Genomic DNA, 12859 nt, shown 5'->3' on the forward strand with positions numbered 1-12859 from the left:
ACTCACGCTGACTTGTAAGAGCATTAATCAGAAAAGGTCTTAAGGTAAGCTGTGTTACCAGCCAAAATAAGTGATAAATTTTATAGTTATTAATGCAATTTGGAATACTGAAGCTGATCTGGAAATGAGTCAATATGTGGTGAGGAGACAAGGGTATTGTAAATGCCCAAATTGTTTTTTGCAGCCTGACTAGTGGAAGTTTTCAGTATCTAGCCTTTTACACGGTAAGTTCAATTTAGCTTGAAATGTACCTTTTGGGAAGAGTTTAATTTAGTAGTAAAATTAAACTTCCCTTAACTCCCCCCCTCCCATTTCTCCATTTCTAAGAAAAATCAGATAATCTGAATTTACCATGTCTTCTATATACACCTGAAGAAACAAATGTTTTGAAGAGAAAAACACATTTCCTATTGATTATGTGTTTCTGTTCTCTTAAGGAAGTCTGATTTTATTTGGTTACTGCAGGTTTCAAACCTATTATTTGCAGTCTAATTGAATGCGTGTTTCATGACTTACGGTAGAAGAATCTATCATGTAGTATAATGTGTCATGGTTTAAAATGAATCATATTTGGCCTATTACTTTTGTTCCTATTAAACATACTTTCACCTGGCTATTTTTGCAAGTTGGAGTATTAAGTTGTGGTGGTTTGACCTTGGCTAAATGCCAAGTACCCACCAAGTCGCTCTATCACTTCCCCCCTCCCCCCCCCCCCCATTTCCCCTTGTTTTCTCAACAAGGGAAAGAAAATAAGATAGACCAACCCTAGTGGGTAAAACAAAAGCAGTGTTAATATAAGCAGAGTGAAGCAAGGTCCGCATGTGGAAGAAAGAAAAAAAGACCAGATTTATTCTCTGCTTCCCATGGACAGGTGATGTCGGGCCTTCTCAGGAAGCAGGGCTCTGATACATGTGGTGGTTGCCTCGGAGGACCAAGGATGACCCCACCCCCTTCCTCCTTTCTCCCAGCTTTATCCTGAGCAGCCGTCATATGGTCTGGAATATCCCTTTGGTCGGTTCGGGTCAGCTGTCCTGGTTGTGTCCCCTCCCAAGATCTTGCCCACCTCATCCCACTGGGGGAGGGGAATGTCAGAAGGACCCTTGGTGCTGTGTAAGCACTGCTCAGCAGTAGCCAACACACCTGGGTGCTACCAACACCCTGCCAGCTCCCAGCATAAACCACAGCACCGTGAGGGCTGCTGTAGGGGAAAACCAATTCCAGCTCAGCCAGACCCAGTACATAAGTGTAGTAAATTTGCCTAGTTAATGCTGTACCACCAATCTTGTCAGATGCAGAAAACAGCAAGAATCTGACATTTTGAATATGCTTTTTGATCCTGACATTTTACAGTAGTAGATACAGTATTCTTCCAGTGTCTTCCTTGGAGAACAACCTAATAGATGGGTGAGTGTTTGCAGGGGCAACACTGGGAGGGTATATTTGTGTTCCCCTGTCAGCAGTATCATTCCTTACATCACGCTGTAGTGGGTAGGAGTTCAAATACACAGGTTACATTTACTGCTCAAACAGTTGTTTATAGTGACCTTTAGGGAAGAAGCAACAGAAGGGGTATAAATGTTGCATGGTCACAACAGCAAGCTGACAATCAATGAGATTTTGCCTTACTATCTGGTTAAATAAGGCTCTTTCATTGCAAGAGGAGAGAAAGATAAAATCAGGTTGAATGTTTAAAGGAAAAAAAAAAAGCAGCAAATTTGAAGACCCTCAAAATGTCAAATAATTTGTCACACACATTCATCTGTTAGCTCATAAATGTCAGTTCCTGTAAAAAAGCCTTCCTAGCTTTTGCTTGGATCTGAGCTTCCAGAACGTTTCAGGGCCTACAGCTGGGTTTCAGAGTTAAACTGGGTGGGGTTTTTTTCAGGTTTTTAAACAGACTTCTGATTCAGGCATCTCCTGTAATTTTTGTTGCTCTCCTGACCTTGAAAATGGATCTGTGCTCCTGTGAGAGACATCTTGAAGGGTGGTTGGCAATCATGGAATCAGCTGGGAAGGTATTTTATTTACTTCAGTTACCTGTCTTGAAAGCTAAGCCTTAGGAAAGAACGGTTTCAGCTTCCTTTGTTAGTGTAAATTTCTTCACAGCTGAGTCACTGAAAACACAGGCTTGCTTTTAGGGATCTTTTTTCCCCTCTTGTTAGCTTGGAGGTAATTTTGTAATCATTTGGAGAAACAACCGACCAGCCCCTGCTCCTGTTCTATTTTGTTCTTGCTTCTTTAGAGGTTTGCAAGAGCAAGCTTTCAAACTGTCAAAGGCAGATCGTAGTTGTGGGTAAACAAAATATTTAATAGGCAAAATATTTTATAGACTATTCCATCTGATATTGCAGTAGTTCTGCTTTTCTGGGCTTTTCAGAGCTGCTGCCAGTCATTCTTTCCCAACGTTTTAACCTGTGATCAGTGGATCTCTGAAACTCTGGGCTGCTTCTAGAGGTTCTGTGAAAAGTGTCGCGAAGAACCAAGCTTGTGGTGTAGGTGCATGATAATGTAAAGTCTGCACTTCTAATATCTTGCTGCCTCCCCCGCCCCCCAAAAAAGGGGGAGGGTAAAAATGGCTATTCTTGCCAAAATTACACTAACCACATGGTTTCATAGTGACTTTCTTTATATAAATGTATTTTCAATATACAATTTTAAAAATGATATTCAATAATTCTGCATTTTTAGCTGTGAAATATACTGCCAACGCAATATCATTAAATATACAAACTAATGATTTTTTGTTAATTCGAAGATGCAGTGAGCTTAGGTAACATAGGTAACAGCTTAGGTAACAGTAAGTTGAAGTAAAATGTGGTATTTAGTTCCAACTTACTTAACCACTATCATGTATATATTAAAATTAATTGTAAGATCGCTTTCATTCCTAGATGAGCCATGTTCTGGGTAATGTGCACTCCCATATTTGCTTCTAAAACCCTGATAAATGCAATCTGTTGGAATGTTTTTAAGACAATAGCTGTTTAATGAATAGCTTATGTGTACAGGAGGAAAGAATGAGCTTGATTACTTACAATCTGACATTCAAAAAAGCATTTTTTTAGATCTCTTGTATTTGCATATCTAATTGCTATGTAATCAAAACTAAGTGAACTGTAGCTACTTGAAACTAAAAAATGAAAGGCAATCATCTTACAGGGGGGAAATATCCTACTCGTATGCAAGCCTGTCTGAATATTAGAATTATATTCTTCTTGTGTTTAATTATAGGTGTCTGACTGAGCAGTAAATTTATGCCTGTGTATTAAAGAAGTGAATGTGACCCTGAAACATCACTTTCCTTTGTTGAAGCAAAGCATTGGCATTGAGAGAACTTAACAGTGTTGTGTATTTTGATGATAAGGGATTGTGCCAGAATAGCTGTTAATTACCTGCTTTGTTTGATATGGAAAGTAGTAGTTCCACACTTTTCTTCCCACCAGTGACAGTACTCAATTAAAACTTGTATTAAACAGTGATAATGCCCTCGTTTATCTGGTGGAGAAGACGTGAGGTGAAGAAAATTAACAGGATTTTTTCAGCTGTTTGGAGACGGTTTTGATTTTTTTCATGAACCTAGTGACAGCAAAGAAAAATTAGTTTTGTCTTTTTGGTGTGGTGGTGTGTTTTGGGGTTGTTTGTTTTTTTAAAATTCTTTGACTCTTACATCTTGCACTTCATTAATTAGAGGCTACAGTGGAAGTAAAAAAATATCTTTAATTTGGAAGACCCTTGCCCTATTCTCTTCCGTGGTATTCCTCCATGTGAAGTGTCTGTTGCTATGGGTCCTTCCGTCACTGTTTCTTGAAATTTTATTGCAGTGCTTACGTGTCAGAAAAAGAGGGGGGTTGAAATTAAATTTATTGCCTGGGCTTTTCTATTCCAAGTATTTGAAGCATGTTTTCTAATGTGGTTGGTTTTCTCAACTTCTGTTAGTATTTCTTATTTTATGACGAAATGTCCTCAGATCTGAATTTGCAAGATTTTGTCATTAGCTTAATATTCTCCTCTTAGATTTCTTACGTATGTGAGAAAACTATGAATGCAGTAATTTGGATGGGAAGCCTTCATTTTGAGATAGGATTCTCTATGCAGCTGATATTTTTTGCATATCTAAACAGAAATAACGAGGAGTAAGGCAAGGAAGTTAATGTAGAAGACTTGGTATTCTGTGGGGTCTTTTATTTCCTTCAGGTAACAATGCTGAGGAATATTCTAAAAATGAAAATTTCTTATTGTCTGCTGATGTATTTTGTACAGAGTATAGAGTTGTGACAGTAACACTTTAATGCTTTTTGTCATTCATCCAAAGAAATTAAGGAATGGCTGGCTTGGTTTAGTTATGAAGTTTGGAAGGTCTGTGTTCAACAAGCATGAACAGCTTTATTCTGGAGTGGAAGCAGAATGTTTGATGGTAGACTAATTTGGCCAAAAATGTGAAACGGTAAGTGAAAAGGAGTAATTACTGTAACGGCTTTAAAGCGTGTACGTGAAATTCTTCAGTGGTTATGGCAATGCAGCGTAATTCAACTGGAACTTCAGAGCTTCAACTCTTAGGTGAATAGAGGTCACATGCAGAAAGTAAGATTAGTTGCCTGCATTAGTTAGGCACAATTAATAATGTTTTTTCAGAAGACATATTGCACATACTGTATGGTTAGCAGTCATGACTAGTCTTAGATACAAACAGAATTAAACAACAACAAAAAATTGCAGGTAAAAGAATACCTTAAAAAGCTTTATAGGGTGTGGAAAACTTGAAATATTTTCTTGTTTTGTTGAAAACATAAACAGTGTTATTGTTGAAGAGCAGAAAGCCGGCTTTTATTTGGAAGTGGAACTTTATAATTTCACAGGACACAAGCAAACCTCAGTGAAAAGTCAGGTTTAAAAATAAAAGTTTTAATTGTGTGAATTTATCATGGTTTACAGAAAGAAAACTATAGAAAACCTTGCTTAGATGAGATTTCATAAATGGCATGTTTTTGAAGTAGTCTGCTTTTCTTTTGAAGTAAATGTTTTCCTGGGTGTGTTAAGTGATAAATTTCATAAAATGATTTAATTGCATGTAATTAGCAATAAATTTTCACATGAGTATTGATTACATTCTCTTTAGATAAATCTTAAAGTCAATAAATGTAAACTTGTATGTACTCATCACACAATTCCCCTTTCAGACAAAATAAACAGTGATAAGCATTAAATAAGGATTTGATAAGGTGTTTTATGGTCTGGCATTCTGAAGTGGAATGGTCTGCCCTTTTCTTTAACCTGGTTTTCCAGTTTTCTTTCTTCTGCACTGTAAAAAAAAAAGTGGAATGTGACTTTGAGATGCATTTAGATTAGTAGAATTATTCCATGGCATAGCAGTGCTGCAAGACCACGTTACTATAACTGTTAGCTCACCCATGTAGGATTAGATTAGTTTCCTATGATCAGACATGCTCATTGAATAGTCATTTCACTTTATTAGGTGAGAGTTGCAACCCACGCTGCCTGGTCAGAGGTAGTTTTTTCTAATATCAAAGACAGTTTGTTGAGGCTTCCTTAAACTTTCATGTATTTAGTATAAAATCCCAACTTCAGATAAAAATGAAGACTGTGTTCTTCCAGAATGAATAGATTGAAATGGACATATTGTATTTTTTGTTCTCTGTAAAGCAGAGATAATGAGCCTATCAGAGTCTTCTGTTTACATTAAATTGTTCTGATTGCATTCCATTGACTTTGGTCACTTCAAAGTAATTTACTAATGTTTTTTGAGGATTTGCTTCGTTACTCATTTCAGTTACATTTTTGAGGAACTATTTAGTGTGTTTTAGAGAAATCTTCTCCTTCCGTATACAAAACTTAAAAATAATGCTTGATATTCACTTTTGAATAGGTATTAATCTGCTGTATTATCACGTAATCTCTACATGCAGATCTTCTTGCAGAGATGAAAATTTCTTTGTTGAAATTATTTGCAGCATTAAAAAATGGAAAAGTAAAGGAACTTTTTCTCCTTAAGCAACTGCTTTTCCTAGACCCATTTTGCATGAGCAGGCCTTCCCTTTATGTTCTTTACTATTCTTCTATGACTTGCAGTCACTTTTGGGGGGAATTTCGGTATATCTGATTGTGCCCTAGATTGAGATTCCTAAATCTAAGACATAATGGAAATTCTCTTTTCTAGCCATAACTTTTTCAATTTGACAAATGACATCTAGAATTTACAAGTTGGGCGATTTTCTGGACTCACCCCATCAACAATTTCTCCTCATGTTTAATTTTTAAGTTAGACAAAAATGTTAAATCATACACATTCAAATAGCAAAATCTCACTATCTCAGTAACCTTTAAAACCCCCTTCAAATTTCTTCTACCAAGAAGCTTTAGGATGTGAAAAACCTAGAAGCTGAGAGTTGACTTTCACCTCTCCATAAAGTCCTCCAGAAGAATACTGTTTGTTAAGCATCCTGGTGACAGGGTTTACGTACCTTGTGAGGAAAACTCAGACTCCTTATCTCCCCCTGTAATCTCAGTTGATGGTACTTGTAATTTGAAATACATAAATACACACCTACTAAACATGCTTTTTTCTCTCTGATGAAAACAGTACTGCTGAAACCATTCATAAAACTTGGTTTTATTGCAGGTGTACACAATAACTTATAATTTCCAGTAGATCTTGCCTATGTAGGATCAGCAACTAAAACACTGAAAATGTGAACAACATTTATGGTTGGTACATATAGACGTCTCACACTTGTACTTCTACCTTTTAGCTGCATAACAATGTACGTGCATGCATAAGATTTTTTTTAAAATCAGTTTTTGAGTGATTCAGAGTTCTCTTCAAGAAAATGTGAAGAATCCATCTAGAAATAAACTTTAATTCCATGTATTAGCAGAGTCAAGTTATGATGACCTTGGATATGCTCTAAACCAATTTGTAATGATTACTGTCAGAGCAGTTCTTTTTCTGTTGAAAAGTAATGGCCTATGATATATTGGAGGCCGGATTAGATCAAATTTGTGATTCCTTCTGGTCAAAATCTCTGAACTTGGAAAAAAAATACTTGGAGTTAAGCCTAGGTATAAAAAGAGGGATTGACAGTAAGATGTACTGAATAAAATGTCAATATAGTATAATGGAACATATAATTTATCGAAGTTTTGGACAAATCACAAAAACTTTCATTCTCCCTATATATAGTGTGTGTATACAATTCTACAGTCAGGCTGAATTTAAGGATTTGTTTTCTTCATATCAGACTGTGCATCATGGATTTCATACATATACTCTTAGATGGTAAAATGAAAATAGCTCATTGGTGAGGATCAAGCTAAAATTTTGGGGCTCCAGTATGGTTTGGCTGCATGTAGTCTCAGAGAATTTACGTTTTAATTGTATAGATTTTTTTGTTGGTTGTATCAAGTTCTGTTGCTTTAGTTATACAGTGAATAGGGCACTTCTATAGTAAGCAATGCCTCATTAATCCTGAATTCAAGAAGAGTATTCAGCAACAAATATTAGTGTACTGGACTTTTGTTGTGTGTCTTTGTCACTGACTTCAGCTTAGAAAAACTTCATTTAAACAGGCTTAGGGTTTTTGGAGATTTTTTGTTTGTGTTAAGAAAAGTGGTAAAGTATGTGCAGTTGTGTGACAAATTTGAGACTGTCCTCAAGAATTTTTAAAGGGAAAAAAAAAGAAAGTGAGGCATGACCTTGCTAATGGGGAACAGGAAATGAAAGTCTGCTGCAAGTTTCGAGATGAACAAGATCAGGCCTGAGAGATCAGGAGGAAACTGAGAAAAAGGTGCTAACTTTCAACAAAATAGTGACAACAGTAGCAGAAGGCGCTTTTTTTCCCCCTAAATTTATTCATAAATAAATGCTGATTTATTTTGTGTTATTTGCAAATACAGTTTTTATGATGATAAACAATTTCTTGCCTTCTGCAACTCAGAAGGGTAATTTTCGTATGTATCTAACTAGATGTTTTACCACTTCCTTGCATTCCAGTCTGTTCACTCTGTCTTCGTACCAGTAGTTACCATGGTTATAGTGTTAAGAGCGAGGTAATTACTTGGAGGTGTAGGTGAATATTAGGACATATACAGAACTTGCAGAATGCATGGGTTTCAGTATCCTGGGATGACTTAGCTAACAGGACTGTGTATGGTTGTCTACATACCACTAAAAAATAATGCTTATCCTCTTATGGAAGGGAAACATTTCAAATACACAAAAGCTCGGTATGTAGCTGTGTGCTAGTTGTTTTCTGTGCCTGGAGTTTCAAATGTTATGTACTTAGTCAGAGTTAATTGAGCTGCTTTTTGGACTCCCAATGAATATACAGTACAAACTTCATTTCTTAGTTTAGTTCTTTATTTTCTTAGTGCCTATACTTATGTATGTATCTTGGGGAAAACCTGTGTGCCTGGGTTTTTGAATCTTCATGTGTGGCATTTTTACGTACTATTTGATTATCAGATTTAAGAGTTTATATGTTGGTATCATCAGAGAAAAGAATTGGAATAACACCTTCTGCCTGTGGTGGGGCAGTGTTTTAAAACTCTAATAGGGAAGTTATCCTGCCTGTTGTATTATGTTAGAGAAAGCTGTTGAAACAGTTTATATATACTTAAGGACCCAAATAAAAACGTTATACAACTTGCTTTCAGACACCTCATGTCTCAAAGGTGATACCTTTTTTTAAATGCTTTGTTCATCCATTGCTTTATTCTGTGTGTTTTATCCTGTTGATGTTTTAACTTCTTCATGGAAGATGAGCTATGCCTACTTCTTACTTTGCATACACTGCAACTGCAATATATCCCTTTCTTGCCTTGTGGAACTTGAGTGCTGGTGTGTTAAATAGTTGTATGTTTTCTACTAAGTCAGTTTAGTCACTAAAATTTTATTGCAGGTGGTTTCAGACTTTTATTATCCCCAAGTGGGATACATCTTATTAACCTTGCCTGCAGCGTAAAGGTTGGGGATGGGACAGGGAGAATATGGAGGCTGTGCTGTGTACACTGGGCTGAGCATGACTTGCACTGAAAACTGTATTTACTCTTGTTACTGTAGTTTGTGAAATAGTTAAAATGTGCTTTACTAACAGAGGAAAACAAATCGTATCAGCAACTTTTTCTGATAATTTTTTCTGACTTTTCTGAGCACTTTATAGTGAAGGTACTTTTTCCTGTGAGACCGTATGCTTTTGCAGCAAGAACTTAGAGTATATGGTCTGTTATTGTTTGTAAATTACAGCAGAAGATAAATTTCTTTCAGATTAATGTATCACTGTGGAGAATAGCATTGAAACTGGTAGTCGGTATACTTTAATTCTCAGTTCTTTTCAAAAGTCTTTTAGTCACTTCTGTTCCATAATACTTAAATGGGATTTAATGCTTTTTATGAAATTTTGCATAGGTAATAGGGGTATCAAGATAAATAGTTGAATGGGTAGGATATGTTGTATAGTAAAAATGCTATTTAAAACATCACTAAAAAATGGAAGATATTTTTGTGTCATGGCTATGTTTGGTAATCTTGAAGTGAATTAAACACAATATAAATACAATTTTCTTTAAGTGGGTGGTATAATGAGTATTGAAGTAACTACATATTTCCTTAAATCAGAATTTAATTCAAAGGGTGTTTACTTACATTTTTGTTGAATTATGCAGGATTGAAGAGGCTCACACACTCTTAAGCAGAGTAATGCTTGAGCTCTGGAAGTTAATCATATTAGTAGTCCTCAAAGGACAAAATCTTCTTGCTATCGCAAATTATTGAAGGTTATTGTGAGTGCTATGGCACTGTTTAGATTGATCTAATGGTCATTTACTGTTAAAAGCCTTAGGACGTCTGTTCCCACTGTTTCAGGTGCATTCTCAGGAGTCGGTTGACTTTGTGAGTTTCTTAAATTGAGTCCTGCACAATTGTCTAAACAGCAGGGACAGCTCAGGGGATGTAGCAGTCAGGACCACTGTTTTCAGTGATAGGTGGTTGTTAAATGACCTTAACTTGCAGAGTTAAACTTCGCCACATTCCATGATATGAGTGTCTGCATTAGAGGGTTTTTACTTTAACTCCTAGTTTGGTATTTTGCCATTAATTTCACCCAGTAAAGTAAGAAGTTTTGATGAAAAGGATTCTTGTTCACAGAAAAGAGAAAAAAATACGTAATTTTGTGAATTCTTTCTTCATAGCTTTGAAACAAGAATCCTGTGTATAATCCTGGAATTTTATGCTTTGTAGATATTTAAGTTACTTTTCTGAGCTAAACTTAATTTTCTTGATTTTGACTTAGGTTCTAATATTTTATTTTCAATACTTTAAAGATTAAATTTTCTCTTTTTTTCTTTCTTCTTTTTCCATTTTTTAAAAAAAATAAAAATTGTTCTATTCTTACAGTTCATCTGTGGAAGGAAAAAACCCACACCAAACACCCCTCTACACCCCCCACCCCACCCACGCCCAAGGAAATCCAAACCCAAAAAACCCCTTGAAAAACCCAAACAACAAAACAACTCACCTTTGAATTATGTCACTGGAACACTTAATTCAGTTCCAGTACTGTTTGAATTGCTGCCTGCTGCTTGTTGCAACTTGAGAAGTAACGTTTTAATTGTTAATAGAGAGCTGAATTGAGGAATCAGGTCCTAGGGTAAGATGCCCAGGTCTATTGCCTGCTCTTGTGCAGAACTCAACATTACCTAGGTTGCTTAAGCCAGTGCTGTCCCTGAAATACTTATTAAACTGTACTTTGTGTCGCCAGGTGTTCCTATCAGAGTATATAAAAATAAACAACTCTTTTATTAGAGAAGGGTGTTAAGGCTGTCTAATGCAGGTTTAGCATTTCAGCAAGATCACATTCCATGTATGTAATGCTGGGGAACTTTCACCCAGTTCATTGGTTTGATTTTGCTTAAAAGTCAAGTTGACAACAACTGTGTACTGGTTGAGCATAGCTTATCTGTGATACATAATTTGGAGACAACACACTTAACCACAGTAGTGTTTTAAGTATGTATGTTATTTGGGATTTATTTTTCTTAGTTTTGGGCATCCTGCTTTTGTTTTTCTTGATGATTGCATGTTTTTCATAAGCAACAGTTTTTAACTTCCCTATTTACCAAAAAAATGGACTTTTACTGTTTCATATATAGTAATTATGTAGTTGAAGTATAGATGGAAGGAGTAGAGAAGGGTCTTTAAACCATTTTTTGACTTGATTACATGGTACCATCCCATCTTGCTTAAAATTAATTAGCTGTTATGGTTGCTCCAACAGTAATGGGTGTTAGTTAAAATAAACTAATAAAAAAAATAAATAGGTTAGTTAAAATAAAAATTGCCTCTGATATGAATTTGACTTTTAATTTTTTTTTTTTAATTAGCCTCCCGCTATCAGATGAAATGCACTATTTTTTAGAAAAAACATTGCAAGAGCTTTCATGTTCTGATAACTGCATCAGTTATAGCATACATGCAAACTGACTTGCATGTTAGTAGTGGAAGGAAGTCATGTTTGTCTCCCTTTTATAACTAGCTAGCTCATGTTTTTTTCACTCCCATTTGCAAAGAACTTCTAAAAATAATTTGTCTCCTTATTTTGCTAATTTGAAACACCCTGAAAATGACTTGAGCTTTTTTCCCCGATTTCTTTTCATCTTAAAATTTTAAAATACAACGCCAATCAAATTTCAAACAGGTTTTTTGTTGCTGTGGTGGGTTTTTTTGGTATAGCATGTATGATGTTAATTCATAAAACTGTGTGCAAATCACTAGTAGTGCAGAAATACTTAACTTTGGAAAGATTTTGTTATTCGTCATTCAAATGAAGGAGAATTTGGAGGTGGAGGTGAGGGGAAGAAAACTGGTTTGCTCTTTCATCTGTGATTTAGCTTCTGTTGATTCTTGCATTGTTTTTCCTTACCTAGGTTGTCTTGTATTATGGCTTCTTGGGATTTCAGTCCCAAGTGTAAATAAGGAATAAATTGTGTCCATCACAGGATAAAATAAAAACCCTCATTTTAACTCTTCATGCCTCTCTTAAACATCTTAAAGAAGCAAAATAGGGCACAAGCCCAATTATTTTTTGCTTTTCAGGTCTCCTTTAAGAGCAGAGACAACCATGATCCAGCAGTTTTGGAGGTAGAGGCAAGTAAATGATTTACTTCTTGTAAACGTTCCAGTAAGTTTTTGCAAATCACATGTAACTTGAGGAGACGCTGCTGGTGTTCAAATCAGCTCTTCAGCATTCTCACTAAAAGCAGTTCAACCACCTCTTATGTACCGGGTCTAAACTTGTAATTATTTCTTCGCTGGGGACATTTCTGAGTGCTCATGTCAAGTTTCTGCTGCAGGTATCACTTGTGTTCTTAAATTAGTATTTTTGCTCTTTTCTGAAAGCTGTATTGGAGTTATAGGAAGGAACTATCCATCTGTATTGCTGAGGTAAAAATCAATCAGCCTCTGAGTGCTGGAGATTTGACTCCTTCAGGTATCTCAGGCTGCAGTTCCAGGGCTGGTCTTAGGACAATTTAAGTCAACACTTACTGTTCAGTGCCACTTACCCAGCCCTGGCTAGGTATACTTCCTCCCATCCTCCTGACGGTTACTGATGATTTAAATGACTATGACCACCTGCTTCAGTGCTAAACCAGCTGGAAACTTCCTCTTGCTTTTCAGAACCATCAACTGGATTACAAACACTTTAGTACTTCTAGGTGGGACTAGCAGCACCAATTTAGAATGGTTTAAATTGTTGGTTTAGGCAAAGTGCTGTACTGTTTTTTTGAATTAGTTGAGCTGGATGACTGGCTTCTTGATATGCTGTGGAGATGCTGCTTCTTACAGCTT

The 12859-nt window shown here is 36.1% G+C and overlaps 1 protein-coding gene and 1 long non-coding RNA gene across 4 annotated transcripts in view; one reads left to right on the forward strand and one right to left on the reverse strand.

Annotated features, from left to right (window-relative positions):
- QKI (QKI, KH domain containing RNA binding) overlaps positions 1-12859 on the forward strand; it is a 167451-nt gene that overhangs the window by 81059 nt on the left and 73533 nt on the right. The gene's annotated exons all lie outside the window — the stretch shown is intronic.
- LOC141969270 (uncharacterized) lies at positions 4882-10699 on the reverse strand. Its single transcript, XR_012635017.1, has 2 exons — positions 10530-10699; positions 4882-5299 (listed from the first exon to the last, which is right to left on the reverse strand). It is a non-coding gene; the product is annotated as an uncharacterized LOC141969270 (long non-coding RNA).

Source organism: Athene noctua, chromosome 1 (genome assembly GCF_965140245.1).
Source record: "Athene noctua chromosome 1, bAthNoc1.hap1.1, whole genome shotgun sequence".
In the NCBI taxonomy this organism is placed as follows: Eukaryota; Metazoa; Chordata; class Aves; order Strigiformes; family Strigidae; genus Athene; species Athene noctua.